The sequence below is a fragment of the Orycteropus afer genome, unplaced genomic scaffold (assembly GCF_000298275.1).
Source record: "Orycteropus afer afer isolate SDZICR_OR568_19922 unplaced genomic scaffold, OryAfe1.0 scaffold00136, whole genome shotgun sequence".
NCBI lineage: Eukaryota > Metazoa > Chordata > Mammalia > Tubulidentata > Orycteropodidae > Orycteropus > Orycteropus afer.
The window spans coordinates 3,591,532-3,607,232 of record NW_006921723.1 but is presented as its reverse complement, the minus strand read 5'-3'; the positions used below and the strand labels follow the sequence as shown (position 1 = coordinate 3,607,232).

Here is a 15,701-nt window from a genome sequence, read left to right as displayed (position 1 = left end):
AAAAGAAGACTAGAATGGATGTCAGAATAGACTCTGAAACTTGCTCTTGAATGGAGAGTAGCTAAAGCAAGAGGAAGAAATGTTGAAATAAGAGCTGAACAGAAGATTTCAAAGGGCAGGCTGGAGAAGATAAAGTCAATTTTTATAATGAAAGTGCTAAGACTTAGAATTAGAAAAACAAAAAGAACATGCATGATGACATTTCTTAAGCTGAAAGAACTAAAGAAAAAGTTCAAACCTCGAGTTGCAATACTGAAAGATTCTATGGGCAAAATACTGAATAATGCAGGAGTATTAAAAGAAGATTGAAGGAATACACAGTCGCTGCACAAAAAAGAATTGGCTGACATCGAGTCATTTCAGGAGGTAGCACATGGTCAAGATCCGATGGTAAAGAAGGAAGAGGTCAGAGCTGCACTGAGGGAACTGGCGAAAAACAAGGCTGCAGGAAATCAAGGGACTAAGGCACTGATGTTGCAACAAATGGATTCAACTCTGGAAGTGGTGCTTACTTGTCTGTGCCAGGAAATCTGGAAGACAGCTACTTGCCCAACCAACTGGAAGAGATACATATTTGTACCCATTCCAAAGAAAGGTGATCCAAAAGAATGTGAAAATTATCAAACAGTATCATTAATACCACATGCAAGTAAAATTTTACTAAAGATCATTCAAAAAGGGTTGCAGCAGTATATTGATAGGGAACTTCCCAAAATGCAAGCTAGATTCAGAACAGAATGTGAAAGGAGGGATATCATTGATGTCAGATGGATCTTAGCTCAAAGCAAAGAATATCAGAAAAATGCTTACCTGTGCTTTACTGATTATGCAATGGCATTTGTGTGGATCATAATAAATTATGGATTATGATGGGAAGAATGCGAATTCCAGAACAGTTAACTGTGCTCATGAGAAACCTGTACAAAGACCAAGAGGCTGTCATTCGAATAGAACCAGGGAATACTGCAATGGTTTAAAATCAGGAAGGGTTTGCATCAGGGTTGCATCCTTTCACTGTACTTAAATCTGTGTTGTTGTTGTTGTTGTTATGTGCCATCGAGTCAGACCTGAGTCACAGCAACTCCTCCTCGGGTTTTCCAAGGCAGTATCACTACGGAAGTAGATCGCCCAACCTTCCTTCCAAGGAGTGGCCAGTGGGTTTGAACCACCAGCCTTCTGGTTAGCAGTCAAATGCCTTAGACACTAAGCAATCTGTAGGCTGAGCAAATAACCCAAGAAGCTGGACTACATGAAGAAGAATGCAGCATCAAGATTGGATTCATTAACAACTTGCAATATGCAGATGATACAACCTTGCTTGCTGAAAGTGAAGGGGACTTGAAGAACTTACTGATGAAGATGAAGATCAAAGATGAAGATCTTCAGTATGGATTATACCTCAACATAAAGAAAACAAAAATCCTATCTCAAAACTACTATATAGCCACAGTAGTCAATGTAGCTTGGTGTTGGCACAACAACAGACACATAGACCAGAGGAAAAGAATTGAGAACCCAGAAATACATCCATCCACCTATGGTCAGCTGATCATTGACAAGGAGCCAAAATCCACTAAACGGGAAGAGACAGTTTCTTTAATAAATGGCTATCTGGCAAAACTGTATATCCATTTGCAGAAAAATAAAACATCCATACCTCACACCATACACAAAAACTAACTCCAGATGGATCAAATATTTAAATGTGAAACCTAAAACTATCAAGTTCACCAAAGAAAAAAAATAGGAGAAAATTTAGGGGCCCTAATTTGTGGCACAAATAGACCATCAAGCGTAATCCCAAATGCATAAACAGCAGAACATAAACTAGATGATTGGGACCTTCTGAAAATTAAATTCTTATGTGCATCAAAAGACTTTTCCAAAAGAGTAAAAAAAGAACCTACAGATGGGGAAAAAATATTCAGCAATGAAATTTCTGACAAAGGACTTATCTCTAAAATTTACAGAAAACTCCAATACCTTAACACTAAAAAGACAAAGCAATTAAAAAATGTGCAGAAGACGTGCACAGACACTTCACCAAAGAAGATTTTCAGGCAGCCAAGAAACACAAATGTTTGCGAGCGATAGCCATTAGAAAGATGCAAATCAAAAACGACAATGAGATACCCTCTCACCCCAGCATTAATAGCAAAGTTCAACAAGACAGAAAATAATAAATCCTGGTGAGGATGTGGAGAGACTGAAACTCTCATACACTGCTGGTGGGACTGTAAAATGATATAACCACTGTGGAAATTGGTATGGCAATTTCTTAAAAAGTTGGAAACAGAAATACCACTTGATCTGGCAATCCCATTACTAGGTATATATCCCAAAAAAGTGAGAGGCAGGACATGAATAGATACATGCACACCCACGTTCACTGCAGCACTATTCTTAACAGCAAAGAAATGGAAACAACCTGAGTGCCCATCAATGGGTGAAATGGATAACCAAACTGTGGTACATACAATGGGATACTATGTAACACTAATGAATAACAAAGAACTGCAAACCACCAAATATTGTAGATAAACTTGGAGGATACTATGCTGGGTGAAATAAGTCAATCACAGGACAAATATTGTATTACTCCTCTATTGTAAAAAGTCAAGGAAAGGTTTATATAAGAATGGAAATTTTCTTTGTTGGTTACTAGGGATGGGAGGGGTGAGGAGGAAAACTCCTAGATACGTTAAAAAAAAAAAGAGAGAGAGAGAGAAACCAAAGATTATTAGTGGTTACCAGGGTTTGTGTGTGTGTGTGGGGGGCATTGAGTTTATGCTAACGGTGGTGGAGTATTTTGGAAAAGGACAGCAATAATGGTGGCACAACATAAAAAATATCATCAATGTCCCTGAGCTGTAAATGTGGAAGTTGTTATGTTGTGTATGCTTATACCACAATAGAAGTAAATAAATAAATAGAGGACAAATTAAAAAAAAAAAAAATCCTCACAATTGGACCAATAAGCAACATCATAATAAATGGAGAAAAGATTGAAGTTAAAGATTTCACTTTACTAGGATCCACATCAACTCATGGAAGCATCAGTTAAGAAATCAGGAGTCGACACACTGTTCCACATCCTACTTTGGCAAGCAGCAACTGAGATCTTAAAAGCTTGCAAGTGGCCATCTAGAGGCAATGATGGGTCTCTCCTCATCCAGAGCAAAGAAGAATTAAGAAAATGAAAGACACATGGAAACAATTAGTCCAAGCAACTGGTACACAAACCTATATGACTATGAGACCCGAAGAACTAGATGGTGCCCAGCTACCACCACCAACCACTTGGAGGGGGATCTGTACAGGACATCCTGGATAGGGTGAGAGAACAATGTGGAACAAAACTCAAAATCATTAAAAAAAAAAAAAAAAAAGAGACTGGTTTGCTGGTCTGATAGAGCCTGGTGGAACCACTGAGACTATGGCCCCAGCTGCCATTTAGCTCTGGAATTGAACCCACTCCTGTGGCTTTTAGCTAAACAAAAGACAAGCAAATGAGCTGAACATTCACATTAGGTAGACACATTCCTTCATGGGAGAACAGAAGGGCTGTGTATAGACAGGGAGACATCTCAGTAGGGCAGGAGTGTATGGAAGGGAAGGACACAGGGAAGAGGTAATTATGGGGAGGAAGTGGGAGGGGAGCTGTTGCACTGTGGGAAACTGCAGTCAATGTACTGAGACAAAGTATATGTGAGCTGCTGTATGGAACGTGAATTCGCTCTGTAAACTTTCATCCAAATCACAATAAAAATTTAAAAATAAATTTAGGAATTGAAAACATGGCTTAAAATATCACAAATTTAAAAAAAATCAGCAGTCATATCGCACTGGGCAAATCTGCTGCAAAAAAACCTCTTTAAAAAGTTGAAGAGCAAAGATATCACACTGAAGACTAAGGTATGCCTAATCTAAGCCATGGTATTTTCAATCGCTTCATATGACTGTGAAAGCTGTACAATGAATAAGACAGACTGAAGAAATGATGCTTTTGAATTGTGGTGTTGGCAAAGAACAATGAAAATACCATGGACTGCCAGAAGAATGAACAAATCTATCCTGGAAGAAGTGAAGCCAGAATGCTTCTTAGAAAGGAGAATGGCCAGACTTTGTCTTACCTACTTTGGTCACGTGGTCAGAAGGGACCTGCCCCTGAAGAAGGCTATACTTGGTAAAATGGAGAGTCAGAGAAAAAGGTAAAGACCCTCACTCAATGAGACAGATTGACACAGAAGCTGCAATGGTGGACTCAAGCATAGCAACAATTGTGAGGATGGTGCAAGACAGGGCAGTGCTTTATTCTACTGTACACAGGGTCCCTATGAGGAGGAAGCAGCTCGATGGCCCCTATCAACACAACAAGAAGGAACTCCAAATAAAGCTCATTGTTGCTCGGTGCTGTCAAGCCAACTGTTAACTCAACAACCCTACAGGACAGAGCACAACTGCCCTACAGGGTTTTCTTGACTATACTCTTTACGGAAGCAAACTGCCACATGTTTCTCCTATGGAGCTGCGCGATGGGTTTGAACTGCCAACTTTTTTGTTTAGCAGCCCAGTGCTTAACCATTATGCCATCCAAAAAACAAAACAAAACAAAACAAAACCTGTTGCTATTGAGTCAATTCTGACTCACAGTGACCCTACAGGACACTAACTACTCCGTAAGGTTTCCAAGGCTGTAATCTTCACAGCAGCAGACTGTCATACCTTTCTCCTGCAGAGAAATAAATCCTGAAGCATGGTCCTTTTGGTTAGTAGCCTTTAGTTAGTAATGACATCCCAATATTGGCCTACTCACTGTGATAGGTATAGCACAGTCATCTGTTAATGATAGGCAGGTGGGAACCAGCTGCAACTACTTCATAAACCTACAACTATTCTAAAATTACATTTATTTTTAAAAGAGATTATTCAAGGTGCAAAATTTAACATAACCAAGTATAAAAACATCACCAATAAGGAAGAAAAGCCCAAAATGGATGTCAGAAAAGACTCTGAAACTTGTCCTTGAGTGGAGAGTAGCTAAAGCAAATGGAAGAAATGACAAGATAAAAGAGCTGAACAGAAAATTTCAAAGAGCAGCTCAAGCAGATAAAGCCAATTACTATAATGAAATGTGCAAAGACCTGGAGTTAGAAAACCAAAAGGGAAGAACATGCTCAGCATTTCTCAAACTGAAAGAACTGAAGAAAAAATTTAAGCCTCAAGTTGAAATACTGAAAGATTCTATGGGCAAAATACTGAATGATGCAGGAAGCATCAAAAGAGGATGGAATATGTTCAAGAACCAATGGTACTGAAGGAAGAAGTTGAAGCTGCACTGAAGGAACTGGCAAAGAACAAGGTTCCAGAAACTAACAGAATACCCACTGAGATGTTTCCACAAACTGATGCTACACTGAAGGCACTCACTTGGCTATGCCAAGAGATTTGGAAGACAGTTACCTGGACAACTGACTGGAAGAGATCCATACTTGTAATCATTCCAAAGAAAGGTGATCCCACAGAATGTGGAAATTATCAAATAATATCATTAATATCACACACAAGTAAAATCTTACTGAAGATAATTCAAAAACGGTTACATCAGTATATTGACAGAGAACTTCCAGAAATGCAAGCTGGATTCACAAGAGGATGTGGAAGAAGGGATATCATTGACTGACGTCAGATGGATCTTGGCTGAAAGCAAAGGATACCAGAAAGATGTTTATTTGTGTTTTACTGACTATGCAAAAGCATTTGATTGTGTGGATCATAACAAATTATGGACAACATTGAGAAGAATGGGAATTCAAGAACACTTAATTGCACTCATGAAGAACCTGTACATAGACTAGGGGGCTGTCGTCTGAACAGAACAAGGGGACACTGCATAGTTTAAAATCAAGAATGGAATGTGTCAAGGTTGTATTCTTTTACCATACTTACTCAACTTGAATGCTAAGCAAGTAATTCTTTGAAAAGCTGGATTATATGAAGACATTTGAACGCAGCATCAGGATTGGAGGTAGACTCATTAACAACCTGTGATATGCAGATGACATAAGTTTGCTTGCCGGAAGTGAGGATGATTTGAAGCACTTACTGATGAAGATTAAATACTACAGTCTGCAGTATGGATTACAATTCAATATTAAGAAAACAAAAATCCTCACAACTGGTCCAATAAACAGCTTCATGGTGGATGGAGAAAAGACTCAAGTCGTCAAGGATTTCACATTACTTGGTTCTACAAGCAACACCAAGGGAAGCAGCAGTCAAGACATCAGATGAAGTACTACATTGGGCAAATCTGCTATAAAAGACCTCTTGCAAGTGATGAAGAACAAAGATGTCTCCCTGAAGACTAAGGTGTGCCTAACCCAAGCCATGGTATTTACAGTCGCCCCTTAAGCATGTGAGAGCTGGACAATGAATAAGGAAGGCCAAAGAAGAGCTGATGCTTTTGAGTTGTCGTGTTGGAGAAGAATGCTAAGAGTACCATGGTCTGCTAAAAGGACTAACAAATCTTCCCTGGACAAAGTGCAGCTGGAATGCTCCTTGGAAGCAAGAATGGCCAGACCTTGTCTCGCCTACTTTGGTCATGTTGTAAGAAGGAACCATTCCCTGAGAAGGATATCATGCTTGGTAAAGTGAAGAGTCAATGAAGGGGAAGGTCCTCAACAAGACAGACAGACACAGTGGCCGTAACAACAGGCTCAGGTATAGCAAGGATCGTAAGACTGGCACAAGACCAGGCAGTGTTTTGCTCTGCTGCGCATAGGGTCTCTGTGTGTTGGAGAAAACTCGACAGTACCTAACAACAACAACAAGGTTTCAGACTGCATAGTGCTACTACCCTTCCTGAAATGACTCTGTGCTGGGCATCATGTTGAAGAAGATTGTGGTAACAATCACCCACACCCCCCTCAGCCCATGTCTGTGTGCAGCTGGTTTTCCTCATGCACTCTGACCCAACCAAGGTCACACCACCATGTTTAAAGCAGAAGCAGCCTTGAGAATCTAGCTGTTTTCTCATGGAGTCAAGTGTTAAGGAGATTTGCAAAATAGGTGTATTTTTAAATTTTAAAACCACTTTGTTAATGTGGAATAGGTTTTAGTGTTATGTTGAAATAAATTAAAATGCATTTTTAAGTTTTGAATGCAATAAATACCAACAGATATATTCCATACCCCAAGTATTCCCGGGGCTCTTGCCAATCTCAGGAGTGTACCAGGCCTGCGGCCCAACAGGGCTGAGCCAGCGCTGAGGGCGCAGCCTGCCTCTAAACACAGGCAGTCCTGCTAGCAAACTGTAGCCACTGGCCACCTCCTGTTGCCAAACTTGTGTGAGACACACAAGTGCTAAACATTTAATAAACCCAAAATCAAACCCACTGCTGTTGAATTGATTCTGATTCAAAGCAATCCTATAGGACAGAGTAGAACTGCCCTGTGGAGCTCCCAAGAGGGCAATCTTTACAGAAAGGAGCCCTGCTGGCACAGTAGTTAAGCACTCAGCTGCTAATCAAAGGGTTGGTGGGTCAAACCACCAGCTGCTCCACGGAAGAAAACTTGAGAAACGTATGCTGTCAAGGACTCTTCCCCATGCTGTCTCCAGGTCTATACTGTCAATGGGAAGCACCCTTTCCAAGGCCAGGATGATCACTCCCATTTCAAGAAGATGGAGTAAAAAAGGTGACAGGAGGTGTAGTGGTGGTAGAAGAACAGTTGTGAACTGTTGTGAACAGGGCCACAAGTTGGAAGCAATGCTTTTACTTCCCAGAGGGCTTATGTATCCCCATATGAGGGGGCCCATGATGCCCTGACAAGATGAGCCCTCACATTTCAAGGTTGGAGGGTGTCCTGATTATAGGCAAGCGGACAGTTTAGAGGAGGAGTCAGGGGGCTGGTGGAGAGGCCCAAGGTAGGGACAGCAGCATGGGGCCAGGACTAGGGGGATGTACCCTTCCATTCCCAGAAGTTGACTGTGTCCCAGAGGGCAGATAAAACAGAGCAGAACTCTGGATTCCAGGGGGACTGCTAGAAGCCATTCCTGGGGGTATCACCCCAGTCACTCCAGGAAGAGGCCCAGGAGAATTGGCAAGTGAAGGGCAGCCACTTGCTCACACGGAGCCAAAGTGGGGTTCCTGACCCTCCCAACTCTAGAAAGCACCATTTCACACAAGAAAACAGGCTTCTTTCTCCCAAAGTCTCTGTGCCCTGAATGAGAGAGCCCAGCCCTTTCTGAGCTACATGCCCAATAGCTGAAACCCATACACCATCCTGCTCTGAGCTCACTTAAACAGGACATACTGACAGACAGCTGTGTAGGGTGGTCCAAATGAGGGAGGAGGACTATTGGGTGTTCACATGTGGCCAGGCCAGCCCATGACCCTTGGGTGCCACTGGGGGTCCCCTCCAAACCCCCATGAGTCCTCTCTCAGAAGGCCCTGTTATAGAGGCACACACGCTCAAGAAACCAAGGGGCCAAAACATAAAGAATGACCACAAGGAAGGGAATCTGGCAATCTCTATTAAAAATGTTAGCTGCCACTAATATGGCCCCAACTTGTGGCAACACCATGCAAAACAGAACTAAAGGCTGCCCTGTCCTGCGCCATCCTTATGGTCAGTTGTGGAAGACTTCTGGTTCACAGGGTTTTCATGGATTAATTTTCAGAAGTGTATTGTTAGGCCTTTGTTCCTAGTTCATCTTTGTCTGGAAGGTCTGTTGAAATCTGTTTGGCATCATAGCCACACTCAAGCCTCCACTGAGAGATGAGTGGTGGTTGCTGCGCATGAGATGCATTGGCCAGGTATCAATCCTAGGTTTCCAGCATGGCAGGTGAGGATTCTACACTAAACCACCACTGCCTCCTACAGCTGTTCCAGTGGACCTGTAGTTCACCAAGACCTGTCTCATGGCACAGCACACGGTTTGTCCCAGAGAATGGTCCCTGTGTGCTGAGGACAGTATGTTCTCTGCAGGCATTAGGTGGACTATTCTATAGGAGCCAGTTAGCTGAGTGGGTTGGCAGTGTTGCTGCAAGTGGTAAGTAACATTTCTGGTCTAGCTATCCCTAACCAATTATTGAAAGGAGGGTACTGAAGTCTCTGGCTATAGCTGAATTATCTTGTTTCTCTGCTTCAGGTATTGTGAGGCTCTACTTTGAGATGCAAGTAGATTTGTAACCTTCATCTTCCCAACGTATGGGCCCATTCATCATTACGAAATGCCCCTCTTTGGCTCTAGTAATATTCTTTCGTCTTAGTTCATTTTATCCAATATTAATATAGTCACTTCAGCTCTCCTACTTTTATTGTATATGTGGAATATCTTTTTATTACTTTGTTTTTATCTAGTTGTATCTTTGTTGAAAGAGGTGGTTCTTACAGGTAACATTGATTATTAGCTGAATGTGGGGTTTTTTCTTTTTCTTTTTTTCAGTCTGACAGTAGAGCGTTTTGACCATTCACATTAAGTGTAATTATGAAAAGCTGCTTCATATTTGTCATTTTGTTACTTTGTTTCTATGTGTCTCCTGTCCTTCTTCTTCCTCCTTGAGGAGCTCTGGCGGTACAGTGGTTAAAGCACTCAACTGTGAACCAAAAGGTTGGGTTTGAATCCACCAGCTGCTCCATGGAAGAAAGATGTTGTAATCTGTAAAGATTACAACCTTGTGGGACAGTTCTACGTTGACCTATAGAGTCACTATGAGTTGGAAATCAACTTGAAAGCAATGGGTTTGATTTGGGTTTGGTTCCTCCTTGACTGTCTTCTATTGTTGATACTGTTTTTGATCTGTGATTTAGGAGATCCTATGCATTAATGTTGTTGTTGTTATGTGCCAGGTTCAAATCCCAATTGTGCTCCTTGCTGGTGGTTAATCTTGGCAATTTAGTTGGGAGCTCTGGTAGCACAGTGGCTAAGACACTTGCCTGCTAACCAGATGGCTGGCAGTTCAAACCCACCAGCCACTCCTCGGAAGGAAGGTTGGACAATCCTACTTCTGTGGTGATACTGCCTCGGAAACCCAAGGAGGGGTCGCTATGAGTCGGGGCCAACTTGACGGCACGTACCAACAACAACAACATGTGTTAATGAGTACAACTGCCCCATAGGGTTTTCTTGCCTATAAATTTCACAAAAGCAGATTGGCAGACCTTTTTTCCATGGCATCACCTAGTAGGTTCAACGTCACAACCTTTTGGTTACCAGCTGAGTATAAACCATTTTTGCCACACAGGGACCTTCTGACTGCTTTCTTCTGTGTTAAATATTTTTAGTGTACGACTTTAATGCTTCTGGTTTTTTTTTAACTAAATATTTTTTTAGTTATTTTCTTGAGAGATGCTTTAGGGATTATAGTATTTTAATTTATAATAATCTACTTCTATTGATACTGACTTGATTCTGGTAAAATACAGAAACTATGCTCCAAAACAGCTCCATCTCTTCCCCATCATTTTACTGTCACATATATGACACATCTATGTATGAAGAGACTGAACATTTTTTCATATTGTTTTTGCTATTTATTTCCCTCATGTTTTTCTGTGAAATGTTTGTCATAACTCTTACATACTTCTATTGGGCAAAATAAAGAGCTCTGGTGGTGCAGTGGTTAAAGAATTCAGCTGCTAACCAAAAGGATGGTGGCCTGAACCCAGCAGCCACTTCACAGGAGAAAGATGAAGCAGTTTGTTTCCATAAAGATTTACAGCCCTAGAAACCATATGGGGCAGTTCTACTCTGTCCTACAGGGTCGCTATGAGTCAGAATTGACCCAATAGCAGTGGGATTTTTTTATGTATGCTATAAACCAACAATACAGTGTTGTGGTTATTGCTTTGTGTAAATCTTGTGTTTTTTAAGTGGGAAAAAAATGTGTTTATAAAATCTTTTGTATCAACCACATACTAGCCATTTCTAGAGTTCTTTATTTCTTCCTATGTACCTGAATTACCATCAAGTCATTTCCTTTCAGCCTACAGAAATGGCAGATCTACCAGCAACAGATTCTTAATCTTTGCTTACCTGGGAATATCATTTTCGAAGGACAGTTTTGCTGGTTACAGAATTCTTGGTTGATGGTTTTCTTCCTTTAACTCTGTGAATACGTCATTCAATTCCCCTTTGGTTTCTGTGTTAAGCTGAATTCTCTAGAGATGCAAAACCAGTGAAGCTTAAACATGTATATATGCTGCTGTTGTTGTTAGGTGCCACTGAGTCAGTTTCAACTTGTAGCAGTCCTATGTACAGCAGAATGAAACACCACCCAGTCCTGTCAGACCTCATCATTACAATCACTGCCATGCTTGAGCCCACTGTTGCATATACAGAGATTTATCTCAAGGAAATGGCTCATTGTAGAAGCTGGCACGTAAAGTCCATGGTCAGACATCAGGCTAGAGGCTGCTCCTGATTCATGTAGCTGTTGTTGTTGTTATTTGCCATTGAGTCAGACCTGACTCATAGCGACCCCTCCTTGGGTTTCCGAGGCAGTATCACTACGGAAGTAGATTGCCCAACCTTCCTTCCGAGGAGTGGCTGGTGGGTTTGAACTGCCAGCCTTCTGGTTAGCAGTCAAGTGCCTTAAGCAGGTAGCTGTAGGAGCTGACAAACCCAGATTGGCAAGGCCAGGTGGCAAGCTGCTGGCTCATTGGCTGATGAATCCCAAGATCGGTAGGCAATATGGAAGAATGCTGTCTCAAGTCCAAAGAACCAATGGTCACATGATGATGAGCCAGGTGTAAGATCCAGATTGAGTAAAAAGCCAGAGAACTTTTCCAGAGCATCCATATATACTAGAAGCAGGCTACACCACTATAGAAAGGCCCTTTTCAAATGACTGGCTGCTCATAGCAGATCTCATCACAGAAGTGATTACATTATATCAGATCTCTTTATGCAGGATGACATCATAAATACCAAACCACTGAGAACCAAAGCCCAGCCAAGTTGACACACAACCTTAGCCAGCACATTCTCCACTGTTTCAGACAAGAAGTCAAATGTTAATCCCATCAATGCTATCAATTATTAGTAACTTTCATCTTGCTACATTCAGGATTTTCTCTTTGGGTTTCAACAGCCTGACTATGGTACATTTAGCTGTAGATCTCTTTGTATTTATGCTACATGGGGTTCAATGGGCTTCCTGATGAGCTTCTCCTTAAATTTTGGAAGTTTTTAGCTTTTATTTCTTCAAATGTTTTGTCTTGTCCCAACTGTGACCACAACCTCAGACTAACAGAGCCATCAGCCATCCCTACTCACCTATCTAACAAGACTGTTACTTCCAACAAAAAAGCCATGGGGCCCATGTTATCACCTAACACTCCAAGTCAGGTGCATCCCCTAAAACTTCAACAGAAGGGCTGTGGTTCCTCACAGCCTGAACTGCCCTGCAGAATCTCATCACCACAGAGCTGGGGATGAGGATGGGAGCATTCCTGAGCCAAGTGCCACAGAGTCCCACTGTTCTCACCCAAGGCTCAGCATGTTTTTGTTTTTGTTTAAATAAATAAATAAACATTTCTTAGATCATTATATGCTTTTCGTCAATTTCCAGAGTGCTAAAATGGTTGTTTTTGTCAACTCTGTACAGCTATAGTTGATTTTTGGGGATATGATTTGATGATCTCCTCACTCAACCACAGCTAGAAGCTATCCTTCATTAAAATTAAAATTCTATCAATCAATATATTTTGAAAATAAAACACAGTCTATGAGACAAAGTCAGAAAAACTGCTAAGTTAAAGAGACACAGAGGAGAGGAGGAGGAGTAAGAAAGACAGAGTGAGAGAATAATCCCACCCCTTTAACCTGCCTCTGGATGCTCCAGATCAGCCCACTATAATACAAATCATACTCTGGTGATTTAAACTCACCAGCCACTTTAAAGGAAAAGGAAATTCTCTCTCCTAGAAGCCACCAGAAACTGCCTTTAGCCTTCAAAATGCCCAAATTGAATCATAACACAAGAATAAAATAGCATGAAAGAAAGAGAGGCAGTATTGAAAAAGAGTCAAAATCAAATCCTAGAAGTGGAATACTATAGTAAAAATGGATTAACCACAGCTATACTCAACAATATAGATCAATCTCACCAAGGAAAGAAGGCAGACAGAGCGTACCTACTATAGAATCCATTTATTTAAAGTACAAAACCAGAAAGACTAACCTATGCTATTAGAAGGCAAGACAGTGGTTACCTTTGGAGGGCTAGTGAAAGCAAGTGGGCACAAAGGGGCTTCGGGGTACTAAAACGTTGTTTCTGGAGTTGCGTTACAATGGTACCTTCAGTTTATGAATACTCATACAAGCGATACAGCTATGTGTACTTTTCATTATGCATTTTCTACTTCAATTAAAAAATTAAAAGAACCTTTCACATTAAAAAAAAAAAAAGTGAAATTCTCTCTGTAGAACAAATTTAAATTGGCTTTAGTTAGTCTTATACAGACACAATGAGCTGAAAGCCAGAGTTTCAGCCACTCTAGCCTGTGGTCAGACATAACTATCTATGTCTTTGGACCTACTCCTGCAAATACTCAGCATCAACCTGAAAAATGATGAGAGAACCAAGCCATGATAAAGGGAGGTGCTGAGCCAAAAGGCTGCCTGTTTTTATCATGGAAACCAGGACCAGTCACAGGTTAGTGTCTAGTTTTAGACTGGCTCATGGAGCCCGATACTATGATTCTTACACACACACAAAGAGTGGACAGAGCATTCTATGTGAGCCCTCAGGAGCACTAGCTCTCTACATGACATCCTGTTTCTAATAAAGTCTCGTAAGAGGCTGTCACCAACACTGCCCCCAGTCATTCCCTCCACAGCATGTCGAATGCCGACACTGACTCTAGACACATGTCGTTGGTTCCCTCCCACCAACTGGCTAGGTGCAGTTGTTGCCTCATTTTATGAGTGAAGAGACAGGGCTGAGAGCACTGCCCAGAGCACTCAGGAGTGTGATTGGAACCTAGTCTTACCCGCTTGCCTCAAACCAGGGCTCCTTTCACACCTTACACAGCTGTCAGGATGCTAGAAGTCTCCAGAGATACTATAAGGACTTCCCCAATCCTGCATGAAGACCCCACTCTACCCCCCATCTGGTATCTCACATGTCATATCGTTCCAACCAACTTCAGAATACAGTATCACATTGTCTGAGTAGCCCTCGTCATTTAGACGTAGAGCGGGAAAACAAGACCCAAAAGTCTATAGAGGCCAAACGCTGCGCTAACAGAAAGACCTGGGCTTTAGTCCCAGCTCTGAACTCAACCAACACTTTACTCTTTACTCACAGAAGGAACACACTGCCACTGGCCCACATTGCAGTGCAGGCTCATTGTGGAGGTTATGAAAAAACAAATGGAAAAAGCTGGGAACATAAATGAGACCAGCAGACCCTCCTCTCCTGCCCGCTTCCAAGTCTACCACTGGCTGCTTGCTCACTTGAGAAGTCATGAACTTCTCTCCTAGTCAGAACTGAGCTACAGGGAGGAAGAAAAGACTCACATTTACAATTTTAATTTTGGAAGTTTAAAGAGGACCTCTTGGTTTCAGAACAAGGACTACAGAAATAAATATAAAAACAAAACAGTTGCCATCAAGTCCACTCCAACTCATGGTGACCCCACACGTCTGTCAGAGCAGAACTGTGGTGCTCCACAGAGTTTTCAGTGGCTGATTTTTCAGAAGCAGATCACCAGGCCTTTCTTCTGAGGTTCATCTGGGTGGACTCAAACTACCAACCTTTCAGTCAGCAGCTAAGTATGGTCATCATCTGCAACACTGAGGGATTCCACAGAAAGCAAAGCTAGATGGAAAAGGTCTTTTTGGCTGGCAGGAGCACAGAACAGGTTATTCTGAAGTTGATTGGAATGACATGACATGAGATTTGAGACGGGGGGTGGAGTGGGGTCTTCCTGCAGGATTGGGGAAGTCCTTATAGTATCTCTGGAGACTTCTGGCATCCTGACAGCTGTGTAAGGCATGAAAGAAGCCCTGGTTTGAGGAGAGCTGGATCTTCCCATTAATCTCAAGGAGGGAAAAAATTTGCAAAGTTATCTTAATAATTTACAAAGTTATGAGACACCAGACCAAACAATCTCCAAAGTCTTTAGAATTCCAACAGTCTGGCCCCAACAGAGATTTAACCAGAAATGCAAATCAGGACCCTCAGAGATCACTCCCACTTCACATGGAGGTGAGAAGGTACTAGCTTCCGATCACCCTGGCTCTGCACCAGCCACTCAGCCAACGACAGGAGAGGGGTAGCAGACCCTCTTGTAAAGGAGGACTCCTGGTGCAGCAAGAGAAGCAGCTCTCCAGCACCACTTTTCAGAGTGATGAGGCTGGAGGGAAGCCCTGGGCCGGCCCTGGCATATCAGACATGGAAGCTCAGAAGCATGGCTCCCACCCAGTACTCTGAGGGGAGGGTAAGGAAGTTCCTAGCTGCTCTGTGGGAGCAGCACAACCTGGGTCTGAATTCTTCACAGAGAGAAAGGAACAAGGTTTTCTGAGCAAAGAAATGGAATGGTAGATTGAGTCTTAATTCTTTCAAGGTTTGCCCTTTAGAGCCTCAAAAATGCAGATTATCATGGTGAGTCACCACCACTCACTGAAGAAATGCCAGGAGAGGACACTGAGACATCAGGTGAAGGGAGTGGCAACTGTGCCCAATGCA

General features: G+C 42.0%; 1 protein-coding gene across 1 annotated transcript in view; it reads right to left on the bottom strand.

The window, feature by feature from the left end:
• Window positions 1–15,701, bottom strand: part of GATAD2A (GATA zinc finger domain containing 2A) — a 45,663-nt gene that overhangs the window by 28,947 nt on the left and 1,015 nt on the right. The window lies entirely within an intron of this gene.